The sequence below is a fragment of the Mustela nivalis genome (assembly GCF_964662115.1).
Source record: "Mustela nivalis genome assembly, chromosome: 16".
Classification (NCBI taxonomy): Eukaryota; Metazoa; Chordata; class Mammalia; order Carnivora; family Mustelidae; genus Mustela; species Mustela nivalis.
The window spans coordinates 9089384-9106647 of NC_139035.1; positions in this window are offsets into that span (position 1 = coordinate 9089384).

Sequence of the window (17264 nt, forward strand, 5' to 3'; positions counted from 1 at the left end):
TGATTAACACAACCCCAAGCCCATACCTCTTGCATACTTGTGCCAACATCACCTTGTGTTTTTGTTTGTTTGTTTGTCTTGTCTTCCGCCCTTCCCTCTGGGAAACTACTAGCATCTCTGAGACAGAGCATTGCAGTCCCCTGGCTGAGAGCTTCTGCTTGCGGTTCGGAGAATGGAGCCTCTATAATGATGTTAGTTACAAACCAGAGAAGCTAAAATGCTCATCCCTCTGGGAGAGGCAACCCGGACCTCAGATTGCATTAGGAGCTGCGTGCTTAACAGCAGCTCATTTCCTGGAAGCTGACTTCGCTTGGGGGAGTGGAGGGGAGGCAGGGGAAAGAGCACAGCCCAGAAGCCCAGGCCGGCCAGGACAGGGAGACTCCTGTCTATAATGCACGGGTTACTAGGCAAATCTCAGCTGGTGGTCAGCTCTTGTCAAAGAACTCAACAGGCATCAACCTTACTTTTCCGTAATTTTATCCCTAAGCTGATCCACTGCATTGAAAAGTGATCACCATTCAATGAGAAGGCAAAAGATGGTCCAGAATGAACCAACCTGGGGGGTGGCGGGACGTGGGGGGAGGAGTCCTGCAGGTGCAGGAACACGCCCTCGCTCGGTGATCTCTTCAGGGCTGTCCTAACCTCTCTGCTCGTGCACTGGGTGCAGACTGAAATGTCCAGGGCTTGCCCGAAGCCTAGCCCCAGGGCCATGCAGCTGGTCTTCTGATATCCACCAGCTCCTGCTCTGCCCCACAGCTCAGCCACCCCGCCCTACGGCTACACCATTTATGTCCCGCACAAGCCCTGGGACTCATTCTGATCTGAACGAAGCACGAAGGTTTTAACATTCTTGAACACAGCTCTCTGGGACTCGAGGCGAAGTGTATGGTATTTATGGTCTAGACCCTGGCGACGTTAACTGGGTATTGCTTTGTTCTAAGACTGAGCTTCCATTCTCAACCGACGGTCCCGTTCTCATTATGGACCTCTGGGTTTTTTCATTTTCTGGAAACCCCCAGAAACACCTTCCCTCCACCCCTATCCATGCCTCTGGGATCCAGGCCTTCCCACCAGACTCCTTCTCCTTCTTTTTTTCTTTTTAAGATTTATTTATTTATTTAAGACAGCACACAAGTAGGGGGAGAGGCAGAGGGAGAGGGAGAAGCAGACTCCCTGCTGAGTCTAGAGCCTGATGTGGGGGTCAATCCTACAACCCCAAGATCATGACCTGAGCTGAAATCAAGAGTCAGATGCCCAACCGACGGAGCCCCCCGCCGCCCCCTCCCAGCCCCCTCCTGCGGAAGAGCAGGGATGGCTGTTATTTGCTGAGTGGCTTCCACGCGCTCCCACTGGGGCTGACCCTTTGGCACGTTGGCCCTCTATGTCCCCACAGCGCGTGTGCGAGGCAGATCCCGTCGCCAGTGCAGAGACAAAGAGCAGGGGCCACACTCAGGCTCAGAGGCAGAAGGCCATGTCCCAAGACCACCTGCCCGGGAAGCGGAGAAGCAGAGGTTTGAAGCGTGGTCAGCTTGGTTGAAGGGCCTCTTGTTCTTATCTCTCCACCCAGGGGACTGTCAGGGACCGAAGCACAGCTCCAAACAGCTGAATCTGGTCCCCTCACCTGCCCACCACCCTCCCGGAGCCCAGCGACTTCCAAGCGCTGCTCAGCCTAGATCTGCCGCAGCTCAGTCCTGTCCTCTTACTTGGGGTCCCTCGCTATGAAGACTTAACCCCATGTTGCCAACAGGCTTTGGGGGAGAAGAATCAAACTCTGGAGCCCCTTCGGTGTCAAATGGACTCGTTCACTTCATAGCTTGCTGTGTGACCCTGAGCAAGCTTCTGAGCTTCTCTGAGCCTCACTTTTTTAGAATAAAGGGCAATGACAAAGCCTCACCTCAGAGGTGGTTGTACAGATACACATCTGGCTACCTTTAACACCTGGAATTGAAAAGCTATTTCTGTCCATGCATCCGAACTCCTTGTTTAAAACTTTGTTTTAAAGCTGAATGTAGGGGCGCCTGGGTGGCTCAGTCGGTTAAGAGTCTGCCTTCGGCTCAAGTCATGATCCCAGGGACCTGGGACTGAGCCCCACATCGCGCTCCCTGCTCCACGGGGAGTCTGCTTCTCCCTCTGCCTCTGCTCTTCTCCCCTGCCCCGCCCCCACTCACGGGCGCATGTGCACGTGTGCTCTCTCTCTCAAATAAATACAGTCTTAAAAAAATAAAATAAAATAAAGCTGAGCATTAAAAAAAAAAAAAAAACCAGAACTGAGATGACACTTGAAATATCCCAGATGCTGTTGCAATTGAAATCAGGACACTGCATGGCCCACAGAAGAGGATGTAACAATGTCACTTGGGCATTTGTTAAGAGCATCACCGACAGGCAGCAAAGGCAGAGGAAAATCACGGGTTCCGGGCACACGTCTAGGAGCAGCGCCTCTTTCCAGGAGGGGCCTCAGCAACCGCTGCTGACAGTTTTCTTCAGGCTCCATCAATGTTTGCCGTTGTTTAAAGACACACATTAATTTGAAGTCTCCTCCCATTCTCTCTGTAAATTACAGCATTCAGATGAAGTGGCAGCTGCTGTAATTAAGACACAGTTAATTGCCTATCTCCTTAATTGCAATGATAGGATTTTGACAGTTTGGTAAATAAGAATTGTTTGGTTTCCTCTGGCAACTTCAGCCTTGGCTTCCCTCACAAACGCTGAGTCACCCAACTCCGGGACAAAGGGCTGTGGCTGCAGGAGACGGGCGGGGAGGAAGCAGGTTCACCTGCAGTCCCGGTCGCCTGAGGCGGGAAGACTGGAAACCACAAAAGCAGGAAGCGTGGACCGCGGTGGCACAGGAGGAAATACACACACACAGGGTCACGAGCTACCGAGCGCCAACCCCGCTTCTGAGCCCACGTCTTCCCCCGGGGCACGAAGGATGCTTCAGAGTGGCCCAGAGGGACGGTGGGTCAAAGCCAGATCTTTGGGGTCACGCGGCCTGGGGCTCAGCGCCTCCCTGTACCTTTTCCGTGTGTTCTCGAATGCTTCCTGGTCTCATTGGCTTCTACCAAATGGATTTCACAGTCGCTGCTTCATAACATTTTGAGAATTAAGAAAGATTGTCTTGTCAAGAGCCTTAGCAACACATCAGGCTCGTGATGAGGGGCCAGCAGACGCAGCCACACAGCAGGCGTGACGCTGGCTCCAAAACAGACGTGAAGGAATGTGCTTGGAGTTTTTCTTTCCCGTAAGCTAAATCTGGACCAGAGTCTACCTTCCAGGTTCCCATCCCTGGCATTCCTCTCGCGTCTTGTCGCCTTCCGATAACACTGATTCAAGGAGACGGAGTCTAAGTGATTAGCATCACAAAAGCTGGACCTAATTTTCAAAGCCTCTAGGAGGCAAGGGGATGCCGTGTTCTACGTGCTGCAGAGACACAGGAGAGAAAGAAATCAGGTTTCCAGGATGAAACCCTACAAATGCTCATATCCCACCCTGATCATTAGTAGCACTCAAAGCGTGACTGTTAGCTCTGATCGCACTGTGACAACTCTATTATTTGTCAATCCTTGCTGCCCAGAGGCCACACTAAAAAGAGTCTTAGTGACAATGACATCTGGCTCTTTCTCGGGACCACTGGTTTTGTACTCAAGCTCCTGTCCTCCCAGAAGCACGAAGTGAAGGAAACATTGGTGTACGAGACATAACACTGTTTCAACGCACGAATGGATGGAAGGAAGAGAATGGGGGAAAGATGTCCATTTAATAAGAGTGTGGGGCACCTGGGGCCTCAGTTGGGTAGGCAGCTGCCTTCGGCTCAGGTCATGATCCCAGAGTCCTAGGATTGAGTCCCGCATCGGGCTCCCAGCTCAGCGGGGAGCCTGCTTCCTCCTCTCCCTCTGCCTGCCGCTCTTTTACTTGTGCTCTCTATCTTTCTGTCAAATAAATTAAAATCTTTGATTAAAAAAAAAAAACTATAAACGTAAGAGTGACTGTAAGGAAGGTGCCTCTTGTCCTGCTCAGCACAAATAGGGCTTCAGCTCTGGAGAGCGGGGCTTAAACAAGATCGGAGCTCCCAGTGCTTTGATCTAAACAAAGTCCAAAGGAAGGCAGTCAGGGGTGTTCTGAAGCTTCTTCAAGGTTACTCTTCCAAGGGGTTCTGAAGCTTCTTCAAGCTTACTCTTCCATCCTCCTAAATGCATGGCTTCCATTGCATGGTCGCAAGCTGCTCCAGTCCCAGCATCTTACCTGCATTCTTAGGTCAGGAGAAGCCCTGAGTTAGGAACCAGAGCTCAGCTATCTAGTCAGTGAGTGATTTTTTTATAGGTGCCGGGACAGAAACAACAGTTATAGCCACTGATGCCCAATGAGATGTTACCACATACCAGGCACCGTGCTACATGTTTTATATGGATTGGTTCTTCTCCACAGCAATCCTGTGCTCTAGATAATACTAATGTTATTATTGCCACACGTCAACCAATGGAGACATTAGGGACTAGAGATTAAGAAATAGCAAATGGGGGCGCCTAGGTGGCTCAGTGGGTTAAGCCTCTGCCTTCGGCTCAGGTCATGATCCCAGGGTCCTGGGATCGAGCCCCGCTTCAGGCTCTCTGCTCAGCTGGGAGCCTGCTTCCTCCTCTCTCTCTGTCTGCCTCTCTGCCTACTTGTGATCTCTGTCTGTCAAATAAATAAATAAATAAATAATACCTTTAAAGAAAGAAAGAACAAATGGAGGGGTACCTATGTGGCTCAGTCAGTTAAGCATCCGGCTCTTGGGTTTGGCACAGATCATGATCTCAGGGTCATGAGATCGAGCCTGGTGTTGGGCTCCACACTCAGCATGGAGTCTGCCTAGGATTCTTTCCCTCTTCTTCTCCCTCCCCCTGCTCACACGCTCCTTCTCTCTCCCTCAAATAAATAAATCAATAAAATCTTTAAAAAAGAAAGAAAGAACCAATGGAACTGGGAACACAGCACAGAGAGAATTTGACCCCAGGTCTTAGCGAGAGCTAGTTTCTTGCTCTTAACTTACTAACATAAGCTGCTTCTCACAAAGAAGGGAAGATACACGCGGGTCCTAAAACATCAGGTGTATTGAGTTGACACACAGGTAAACACGTAGTGACCAGATATGTGCAAGACAGGTGGGCGAGGCAAGCTGTCTAGATGAAGACTGAATGGAGATCAGCTAGTCCTACAAAGGGAGAGGGACATGTTCTAGATCCAGAAAACAGCAGACAGAATGTCATAGCTATCGCGGATTGCGAAGTGGAATCTGGGCTCCAGATGTTATCTTCTCAGTCAGGAGGAAAAGAAGGGATCAGTGAGGAAAGTGCTTCGTTTATCATGAGGAAGATAGCCTTCGATGACCGCCCCCACAGCAGATGTTTTACTGTGTGTCATTGGCCAGAACCAAGTCAAGGCCACTGAGAGACACAAGGAAGGACAGAAAAGCCACAGGTGGCTGAGAGCGGCCATGAATCGTCCACTGGGGCTGGACCCTTGCAACTGGAACCGAACTGGGGTTGTGTCAGCAAAAGGAGGGGCAGGGGAAGGGTGGTGGGAGGCAACCAATAGGCTCAGCCCAACACTTTCGCACCAAAGCAGAGGGCGAAGTGAGAGCAGTCCCATGAGACTAACGAGGAAAGGGGAGAAATTACTTAGTGAGGTGTTAGGATTGAAGCCTGAGGGAGAAGGCTTTTTAGGTAATTTCCAAATACTTGGCTAGGCTGACTGAAATATCGGTGATTTAATTAATCACTGGAAGGCAGGCTAGTGAGATGCATTATCTCAGTTCGGGCTGCCCTAACAGAGTTCCACAGGTGAGGCGGGCTTCAACAACAGAAATTTATTTCTCACACTACTGGAGGCTGGGAAGTCCAAGATCAAGGTGCTGTCTAATTCAGTTCTTGGCCAGAGAATTTTTCTTGGTTTGCAGGTGGCTGCCTTTTCACAGCGTCCCCACATGTGGAGAGAGAGGGAGCTCTCTCTCTTTCTTATTCTCCTTTAAGGACACTAAATCCATCATGGGGACCCCCACCTTCATGACCAATCCAACCCTAATTTCCTCCCAAAGTCCCCATCTTCAAATACCATCACACTGGGCATTGGGGCTTCAATACATGAATTTTAGGGTGACAAAAACTCCATCCACAACATGCAAAAAAATGATTTTGTGACCTAGGAGAGATTCAGTTGCTTTGGGATTCTTCAGGGGCTTTCTTATCTCTTGGTTCATTGGGAGGGACAAACAAAGCAAGTAAAACTGCTTTTACATCAGCCTCCCTATAATAGTCTATTGTCATAATCACTTGAATAGAAAGCAGTTGGAGGGGTGCCTGGGTGGCTCAGTCGCTAAGCGTCTGCCTTCTGCTCAAGTCATGATCCTAGGGCCCTGGGATCAAACCCCGCATCTGGCTCCCTGCTCGGTGGGAAGCCTGTTTCTCCCTCTTCCACTCCCCCTGCTTGTATTGTATTCTCTCTCTCAATGTCTCTGTCTCTCTGTCTCTCTGTCAAATAAGTAAATAAAATTTTTTAAAAAAGAAAGAAAGCAGTTGGAGTGGCTACCTGATCCTATTTCCCCAGTGGCTACACTATTGATATGTGACTCCAAGCCCTGATGGACAGGCTGTGTCATTTTCATATCAGTTTCAATGCCCCAGGGCACCAGGAAGCCCTGTGTCTCTGGGATCCCAGGACCTGCCCTGGAACCTGCCTCCTGAGGTTTGGCAATTCTCATCATTCCTCCACTTTAACAGCCTTCCAAGAAATTAATTCTTTTCATCAAGTTAATAGTAATCATGTATTACTTAACATTTATTACTTAACTTCTAACAATAGAACTTAAAGCCAAAAGAATTTTATCCACCTTGGTCAGGTTTTTTTTTAATCACTTTATAACGTATGATTGACATATACCTTGGTTACGTTGTTAAAAGCATATTAATAGGCCACAATCTCTCATATGTGGCATTCTTGCCAAAAATGTCTACTTAGCATCTAATCATGAGGCAATGAGGAGAAAAAATAAAATTAACACATACACTGTGAGATATGTTATATGTCAGCTAGTGGGGACTCATAAAGCAAGTCATTATCATTGGAATGACAACCAAGTCACTGTTAGGGATTAAAAGGGGCCAACGTAATTACCAGACTTAATGTGTGAGCTTTGATTGGCTCCTGGATCATTTAAACAAAATCAACTTTACAAAAACACTTTAGGCTCAGTTTGGACTGTGTATGAATGGTATTATATATAGCATTAGTGTTACTTCTCTTCAGTGGGACAACATGCTGGGGTTGGGTGACAAATATTCCAATTCTTCAGAGACAAGCTAAAATGCCTAGGATTAGGTGTCATGATGCCTACCTTCAGATGATTCAGAAAAAAAATATATAGATAACATGGCAACATATGGAAAACCGCAAAACAAGGTGGATGGTACATGGATGTTCTCTGCATTATTCCTGCAACTTTTCTGTGAGTTTGAAAATTTTCTAAATGAAACAGGGCAAGTTCCCAATGTGCAAAGTGTCTTACAGCACAGATTTATGTCAATGAGGCGGAGTGACACTCCTATTCTACCTAGTTCTTGAGGCTGGTCCTGACCTATATAATTATAATTAACCTTTACTAACTATCGAAGGGCTGCCACAGGCATGATCTCTTAAAATCCTAATGGGAATGAGCCTCACGTGGTAGCTTTTAATGCCCTACTTTCTAGCCAGGGTACAGAGTCAACTGGCAGAGCCCCAGTCCTGGCCCGTGTCTGACCTTGGGCCACCTTGGTTTTCCTCCCTCCCTCAGGGCCAGCACAGGAAGGACTACCTGGAAGGTCCACCTGAAACATTATGGAGCATTTGTCTGACAAAGGGAAATTTTTAGTTTAATTTCGTTATTTTTTAAAATTGAAGTCTAGGTGCTATGCACTGTTACATCAGTTTCCAATGTACAATATAGCGAGTGGACGATTCCATACATGACCCTATCCTCACCACAATCGGTGTAGTCACCATCTGTTGCTATACAACGTTATTATGATATTATTGGTTATATGCTCCATGTGGTTCTTTTCATCTCTGTGACTCATTCATTTTATAACTGGCAGTGTATAACCCTTAATCCTTTTTATTTTCCTTAAAGATTTTATTTATTTGACAGAGAGAGAGAAATCACAAGTAGGCAGAGAGGCAGGCAGAGAGAGAGAGAGAGGAGGAAGCAGGCTCCCCTGCAGAGCAGAGAGCCTGATGCGGGGCTAGATCCCAGGACCCTGGGATCATAACCTGAGCCGAAGGCAGAGGCTTTAACCCACTGAGCCACCCATGCGCCCCCTTTAATCCTTTTTTTAACTTTTGAAAATTGTTAGAGGCATATTGTGTTAGAGAGCTCTGAAATTTTTGGAATAATTTTTTTTTTAATTTGTGTATAGTTGACACACAATGTTACATTAGTTTCAGGTGTACAACACGGTGATTTGATGAGTGTCTACCTTACAGTAAGCTACCTTGCAGTAAGCTACACTTACTGCAAGTGTAGCTGCCATCTGTCCCAACAAAACGCTATTACAAGACCATTGACTACATTCCCTCTGCTGTACCCTTTAGTCCCGTGACTTGTTCACTCCCTGACTAAAAGCCTGTATCTCCCTCGCCCCTTCACCCATTTTGCCCACCCCTCACCTCCTTCCCTTCCGACAACCATCAATTTGTTCTCCCTATTTATAGGCCAAATTCTGCTTTTTGTTTGTTTATTTGTATCTTTTGTCTTTTAGAATCTACATATGAATGAAATCATATGGTATTTCCTCTTTCTCTGTCTGATTTGTTTCATTAGATATCAGGCTCTCCAGGTCCATCCATGTTGTTACAAAGGGCCAGAACTCATTCTTTTTTATGGCTGAGTGCTATTCCATTGTAGATATGTACCACATCTTCTTTACCCATTCATGTGTAGATGGACACTTGGGTTGCTTCCATATCTTAGCTATTGTAAATAATGCTTCCATAAACATTGGGGTGCATATGTCTTTTCAAATTAGTGTCTTCATTTTCTCTGGATAAATATCCACTAGTAGAATTACTGGACCATATGGAGATTCTATTTGTAATTTTTAATAAGGTTGATTTTATTTATTTATTTGAGAGAGAGATAACAGAGCAGGGGGAGGGGCAAGAAGACTCTAAGCTGAGAGCATGTCTGACCTTGGGCTCAATTCCATGACCTGAGATCATGACCTGAGCCAAAATCAAGAGTCGGAGTTCCTCTCTATTTTTAATTTTTTGAGGAACCTCCTACTGTTTTCCCCAATAGCTGCAACAGTTTGCATTCCCACCAACAGTGCACAAGGGCTTCTTTTTCTCCACATCCTCTCCCACACTTACTTCTTATCTTTCCTATTCTAGATATTCTCACAGGTATGAGGTGATGTCTCATTGTGCTTCAGGTTGGTATTTCCCTGATGATTAGTGTGGAATTTTGAACTTTTAAAGAATATTTCAGGACACCAGAAACTTGAGAATAATTTCTGAATCACTGCAAAGAAACTTTTTCTTTGTCCTGCATCTTCTTTTAAGACCTCTTCTATGGGAAGAGTATCTAATGGTCATGCCCCAGTGTTTGACTGGAGGCAGAAGGAGCATAGAGGGCTTGTGGTTCTTCTAAAGGGAAAGTAATTTTGCCTTTGGGTGCATTCCTTAGACAGAGCTTTCTGGGCAACACTCTCTGAGGCATTGCCTGAGGAAGTTTGTTGCTGCGTGCTCAAGGAGCAATACTTACTGGATCTGACAAGTGGATAAGCTGAATGCTGAACGGTGACCTAGTTGCCACAGAGGCCCCAGCCAATGCTCCAAGGCTAGAATGGAACTTCAAAGATATTCCAAACTGGGGCCAGGAGGCTCGACTTCCAAACCCCAAATTAATCACTCACTGGACATGGGCTGCCCCAGAAAGGGTGTGGTAGTCTTGACAGAGGCCACTCTTTTTAGTTGAAAGACATTCTTGGGGGGAGGAACTGAACTATGATCTTTCAGAAGGCAATAGTTTCAGTTGGGACACTAGATCCTCAACCTTAAATGGGGATCCAGGAGATGTAACCTGCCTCAACTGAGCTAAGATCCAGCCAGACCAGTGTTATTGTCATGTCTACTCTTCTTGATCTAAAAGAGTTTCTAAGCTTTTCTGTATCTTTCTTGAACTTCATCATTTTTTTAAAAAGTTCAGGCCAGTTATTTTGGAGAATACATAAGCTTGTCTATCATCATTAGAGCTCAGGTCATATGCTTTTGACTCACTGTCTTTCCTCTCAACAGACTCTGCACTTCCCCACATGTGATATTGTTACCTGGTCTCATTAGTCTCATGGCCAGAAGGGGAGAAGAGGGTAGGTTCTGATGGCAAGGGGCAGGGGAGCTCTGCATTTTCTCCTCACCATCAAGGAAAGGAGGAAAAACAATGCTTAACAGGAGTAGGCCACCTCCACGGGCCCAGAGAATTTAAACGAGTCTTGAGTTTTCAAGGTCCTGAAGTGTAATGACCTCTTTTTCCTTATCCCAAAACTTAGGTTGCCACTCCTTTTTCAACCATGACCTTGACATTGGCGTAGCAAAGTTTTGGGATTGCTCTCTGCGACCCTGCTACACTTAGATTTCAGAATTGAATCTGAGTCTCACCTGATTCTGAGTCTCACCTGTTTCTGCCCTCCTGCTAGAGCAAATCAGTCTCTCCATAAGCTGCAAAGGGGGTATTCTGCTTTCACATTTTGCCTAATTCATGGTTAATCACCCTGAGATGTTCATTGTCTATTATATAGGTACTCATCAAGAGCCATCCAATTTCATTGCCTTATAATTACTTCTTCCTCTGACCTCTCAAATGCTTAAGAGACTGCACCTGCCAGAGTGTTCTATCCTACTCAAATCCTATCCTTTTGTACAGTAAGGAAAGTCTTTTCTTTTTTTTTTTTTTTAAAGATTTTATTTATTTATTTGACAGAGAAATCACAAGTAGGCAGAGAGGCAGGCAGAGAGAGAGGAAGGGAAGCAGGCCCCCCGCTGAGCAGAGAACCCGATGTGGGACTCGATCCCAGGACCCTGGAATCATGACCCGAGCCGAAGGCAGCGGCTTAACCCACTGAGCCACCCAGGCGTCCCAAAAGTCTTTTTTTTTTTTAAGATTTTATTTATTTATTTGACACAGAGAGAGAGAGATAATAAGTAGGCAGAGGGACAGGCAGAGAGAGAGTGGGAAGCAGGCTTCCCACTGAGCAGAGATCCCGATGTGGGGCTCAATCCCAGGGCCCTGAGATGATGACCTGAGCCGAAGGGAGAGGCTTAACCCCCTGAGCCACCCAGGTGCCCCAGTAAGGAAAGTCTTAACAACTGCTCCACCACAGAAAGCCTGGAGCCATCCTTGTTCCACTCACCAGCAGTGTGGAGGTCCTCACCCATAGCCTGCCAGTGGGCAATGCAACTTCAATACTCAGTTCAAGGTCAGCTTTCTTGAGCCAACTCTTTCAAATCTGGTTCACTGGGTGGCGGGGAGAGACCTCTGAGACAGAGAATTTCATGGAAGTGACTTATTAGAGAATAGTCTCAGGAACTATCCCTGTAATGGAGCAAAGGGACCAGGATTAGGTAGAGGGAGAAAATGAGAAAATGAACTCAGACACTACAGTATGACCAAGCTGATTCCACAGGGACCACTGGAGCTGGGACAGCCCTATAGAATTATCCAAACTGAGGCCAGGGGACTGGGCCTTTGTGTCCTCCTGCTGACCAGTCCCTGGAGGCAGGCTGCCTGCAAGTGGGAGCCTTAAGCACAGAAGACAGTTTCCTTTGGCCAAAGGCAATCCTTGGAGAGGGATTGAACTTGAGTTATCAAGAGGCAACACACACTCTAAGCAGGTATGGAAACGCTTCAGTCTTGAAGGAGAGAATGTGGATGGGACACCACATTCTCCACCACACAGATCATCACCCTTTTTGTAGTTAAAGAGCTCATCACCCGTCTGAAAGTCACCTTCAGACCAGAGAAGTAGAGGAAGCCAGCAAAGTCAGCAGAGGAATGGCCAGGAGACCTGTCATGTAGGGCTGGCTCTGTGTTCAAAAGGAGGGAGGAGAGGGGATGTTTCAGGAAACTAGATGAGGAATACTCAGTTCACCGTCTCTGTCCTAGAACATAGCGTGGGTCACTCGAAGGATTTCTTTTGTACCTATCTTCCTGGGAGTCTAAGTGTACCATGGCACCATGTCCCATAATAATTGTAATATAATTAATGAGATCAAATATTAACAGTAGTGTCCCCAGATTGAAGGATTTTAGATTATTCTAATGTTCCTAGCCACATTTTTCTATGCCATCTGAATTATGAGAAATGTATTATTTTAAGAAAATATTTAGATATTCTGTGCAGTTGAGGAAGATCTCAGAGCTCTCTGATGTCACCACGGGGAGAAAATTGAGCTTAAGTGGGGAGAGGATGACACCCAAACAGTGAGCTCACAGTGACCCGGGAAAGGGTTCCTTAAAGAACATGCTTCTAAATTTGAAGGTAAGATTTGGGTGTAATAAGAAATGTGATGATTGCTTCCCTGGATAGTAGTCAGGATAATCTTGAAAATTTGACCTTTTGAGACAATCAAATGACAACATGATGTGGTGGAATGATAAATAGCTTGATGACCAAATTTTACAGGAGGATCCCACTAATCCTCTTCTAACCAGAAGAAATAGTTTGATATTCACAAAACCCAGAGGGGAAATGGAGGACATTTTAAAGCTGAAGAGAGAATAAGGATGATATACTAGAGGTCACTGAGCTTGGCATAAGCTTGAAGAAATTCCTATCAATTAGCTTCTTCATGCACAAGAAGTCCTTATTTTTAGAAGGATTTACAATGACCGAAAATCCATGCAACCTCTTCTACTGTGTTGATTACTCATATTTTTTAGTCAAATGTTTGTAAACTTACTTGATTGGTATTTTTATATTTTTATATTTATGGCATAAAACTACTTATTATTTCCTTCCTTCTGCTAGTTTGGGATTTTTGCCCTTTTTCTAGCTCCTTTAGGTGTAAGATTAGGTTGTGTATTGGGGATTTTTCTTGCTTCTTGAGATTGGCCTGTATTGCTATAAACTTCGCTCTTAGAACAGCTTTTGCCCCTTCCCAAAGATTTTGGAGCATTGGGTCTTCATTTTTATTTGTCTCCATGAATTTTTTTTTATTTCTTCTTGGATTTCTTGGTTGACCCATTCATTGTTTACTAACATATTATTTAACCTCTGTGTATTTGTGCTCTTTCAAGCTTTCTTCTTGTGGTCCATTTCTAGATTCATAGCATGGTGGTCAGAAAAGATGTATGATATGACTGCGATCTTTTTGAATTTGTTGAGACTGGTTTTTGTGGCCCAATATGTGATCTATTCTGGTGAAGGTCCCATGTGCCCTTGAAAAGAATGTGTATTCTGCTGCTTTAGGATGGAACATTATGAATATATGTGTTAAGTCAATTTGGTCCAGTGTGTCATTCAAAGGCACTGTTTCCTTGTGGCTTTTCTGTTCTGATTATCTGTCCACTGATGCACGTGTAGTGTTCAAGTCCCCTACTATTATTGTATTACTGTCAATTAATTTCTTTATATTTGTTATTAGCTGTTTTATGTATTTGGGTGCTACTGTGTTGGATGCATAAATATTTACAATTGTTATGTCTTCTTGTAGGAGTTTCTCCTTAATGATTATATAGTGTCCTTCCTTGTCTCTTACTATAGTCTTTAATTTAAAGTCTACTTTGTCTGATACAAGCATTGTTACCCTGGCTTTCATTTCATTTCCATTTACCTGATAAATACTTGTCTATCCTTTCTTTCAATCTTTAGGTCTAAAATGAGTCTCTTGTAGGCAGCATATAGATGGGTCTTGTTTTTTTTATCCATTCTGTCTCCCTCTGTTTTTTGAATGGAGTGTTTAGTCCATTTACATTCAAAGTAATTATTGATATGTATGTACCTATTGTAATTTTGTTACTTGTTTTATTGTTGTTTCTATAGATTTTTTTTTATCCTTTCGTGTCTTTCTCTTTTTTCTGGCTTTGTGGCTTTCTTTAGTGATATATGTGGATTTCTTTCTCTTCATACTTTGCATATCTATTACTGGTTTTTGATTTATGGTTACTGTAAGATTTGTATATAATGAATATATAGCAGTCTTCTGTATATAGCAGTCTATATTAAGTTAATGAATACTTAATTCTGAACCCATCCTTTACTCCTCTCCCCTCACCCCACATTTTATGTATACAGTGTCATACTTTACATCCTCTTATTTTATGAATCCCTTGACTGATTATTATAGATGTATTTATTTTTACCGCTTTTGTGCTTCCTACTATTCTTACTCTTAATTATGGTCTTTCCTTTCCACTCAGAGAGTCCCCTTTAACATTTTTTTTTAGATATTATTTATTTATTTGACAGAGAAAGACACAGAGAAAGAGGGGAAACACAAGCAGGGAGAGTGGGAGAGGGAGAAGCAGGCTTCTCGCCAAGCAGGGAACCTGATGTGGTGCTCAATCTCAGGACCCTGGGATCATGACCTGAGTTGAAGGCAAACACTTAAGAACTGAGCCACCCAGGCACCCCCCATTTAACTGTTTTTTATAGGGTTGCTTTAGTGGTATGAATTCCTCTAACTTTTGTTTGTCTAGGAGGCTCATCATCACTCCTTCTATTCTGAGTAATAACCTTGCTAGATAGAATATTCTTGGCCGAGGGGCGCCTGGGTGGCTCAGTGGGTTAAGCCGCTGCCTTCGGCTCAGGTCATGATCTCAGGGTCCTGGGATCGAGCCTCACATCGGGCTCTCTGCTCAGCAGGGAGCCTGCTTCCCCCTCTTTCTCTGCCTGCCTCTCTTCCTACTTGTGATCTCTCTGTCAAACAAATAAATAAAATCTTAAAAAAAAAAAAAGAATATTCTTGGCTGAGAGTTATATATTTAATATATCATGCTACTCTTTTTGGCCTACAAAGTTGAAAAGTCCACTGATAGTCTTATGGGTTTTCCCCTGTATGTAACTGTTTTCTCTGGGCACTTTTAAAATTCTTTCTTTATCGCTACTTTTTGCTATTTTAATTACTGTGTGTCTTGGTGTGGACCTCCTTTTGTTGATTTTGTTAGGGGATCTCTGTGCCTCCTATATCTGAATTTCTATTTCTTTCCCCATATTAGAGAAATTTTCAGGTATTATTTCTTCAAATAAATGTTCTGTCCCCTTTCTCTTCTTTTTCTGAAATCCCTATCATGCGAATATTATTACCATGGATAGAGTTCCTGAGTTTCCTAAGTCTATTCTCATTTTGCATAATTACTTTTTCTCTCACCTGCTCAGCTTGATTATTTTCCATTACTCTGTCCTCCAGGCTGCTGATTTGTTCTTCTGTTTCTAATTTGCCATTTATTCCACCTAGTGTACTTAAATTTCAATTATTGTGTTCTTCATCTCTGGTTATTGGTTTGTCTTTTTTTTTAAATCTCTTTGTTAAGGGTCTCACTGATGTTCTCCAGTGTTTTCTCAAATCCAATATCCTAATGACCAGTGCTATAAATTCTCTATCAGGCATGTTACTTATCTCAGTTTTGTTCAGATCTCTTGCTGTGATTTTTGTCCTGCTCTTTCATTTGGGACGTATTTCTCTGTCTCCTCATTTTGTCTAACTCTCTGTGTCTGTTTCTATGTGTGAGGAAAGTCAGCTCTTGAAAGTAGTGGGCCGAGTGAGCAACTTTAACAAGGGGGAGCTGGTCCTTTGCCAGAAGGAATGTGTCTCCTGTGCCAAGGCAGGTCCAGCTGGTACATCTGGAAAGTGTGCATAGGTGTGGCACTCAGTTTTAACAAGGTGTGTGCATAGCCATGGGAGATGACAGGTCTCTGCCACAGGGACCTAGACCCTGCAAAGTGTGTGATCAGGATAAGTACTGAAAAGCTTTCCATGGGTCTTCTGGGGGAGGGGAGCTACAGTGAAGGGACTAAGACAAACCCAGGGGGAAGCAGTGAGGCACAGTATAAGCAAATTAGGTAGTGAATGCCGGCTCCCCATTGGTTCCTGCAGGTGGAATTGCTCTGTGATTAATCAATAAGTCTTCCTCCCCTAGGCACCAGGCATTTTTCAAATTGCTGCTGTTTGTAAGCTGTATCTCTAGGGACAGATTGTCATGCTGTCTCTTTAAGGGTAGGAACTGTTTCCAACCACACTCTAGGCTCTCCCAGACCAGAGCCTACCAATTTTTAAGGTTCCAGGATTTAAGTGAAAGAACTCTAGAAATTTGGCCCTTTTAGTTTTCAAAGCCAACTGCTGTGGGGCTTTGTCTTCACTGTGTGGGCTCCAGGCTGTGAGGGTCAGTTTCTCTTCCCTGAGACTGCAGCTCTCTCCCTCCTGCTGGGGACCATGGTCTATTTAGCTCCCTGCTGGGACTCTGCCCTTCCTACCCTCCTCAATGTGGCCTCTTCTCTCCATTTAGTTGTGGACTTTGTTCCACTAGTCTTCAGGTCATTTTCTGGGTTATTTACACTGATGTGTTTGTTATCTAGTTGTATCCATAGGACAAGGTAAGCTTAGGGTCGGTCCTATTACTCCACCATTTTCCCTAACTCGGCTATCTAACTCTCTCTTTTTTTTTTTTTTTTTAAGATTTTATTCATTTATTTGAGAGAGAGAGAGAGAGCAAGAGCAAGAGAGAATGAGTGGGGGGAGGAGCAGGGGAGAAGCAGACTCCCCGCTTAGCAAGGAGCCCGATGTGGGACTCAATCCCAGGACCCTGGGATCAAGACATGAGCTAAAGGCAGACACTTAACTGACTGAGCCATCCAGGCGTCCCTCAGCTATCTAATTCTTAATGTCAATCTGTTCATATATTCAGAATGATGTCTAAACTGACATTCACTAATCTTGGATACCAATAATTTTTGACTTGGGAGATCTATGTTCATTTTTTGACTTTTTCTTTGCATTTTTTTTTGTATTGCCAGATATATTTCCATGAATAACATGAGGACATTTTGTTTGTTTGTTTGTTTCCTTCATAGAGAACATGGATTATTATTCTTAGAATTAAAAATTAACATATTTTAATGAAAAGGTAATTCAACTTGGGCTTCAGTGTCAGACAAGTTTCAAATCCTGGATTTATTACAGCCTGGCTGTGTGACTTCAAACAAGTCCCCTAGTCTCTCTCAGCCTTCATGGAAAATGGAGATATTTACCTTCAACAG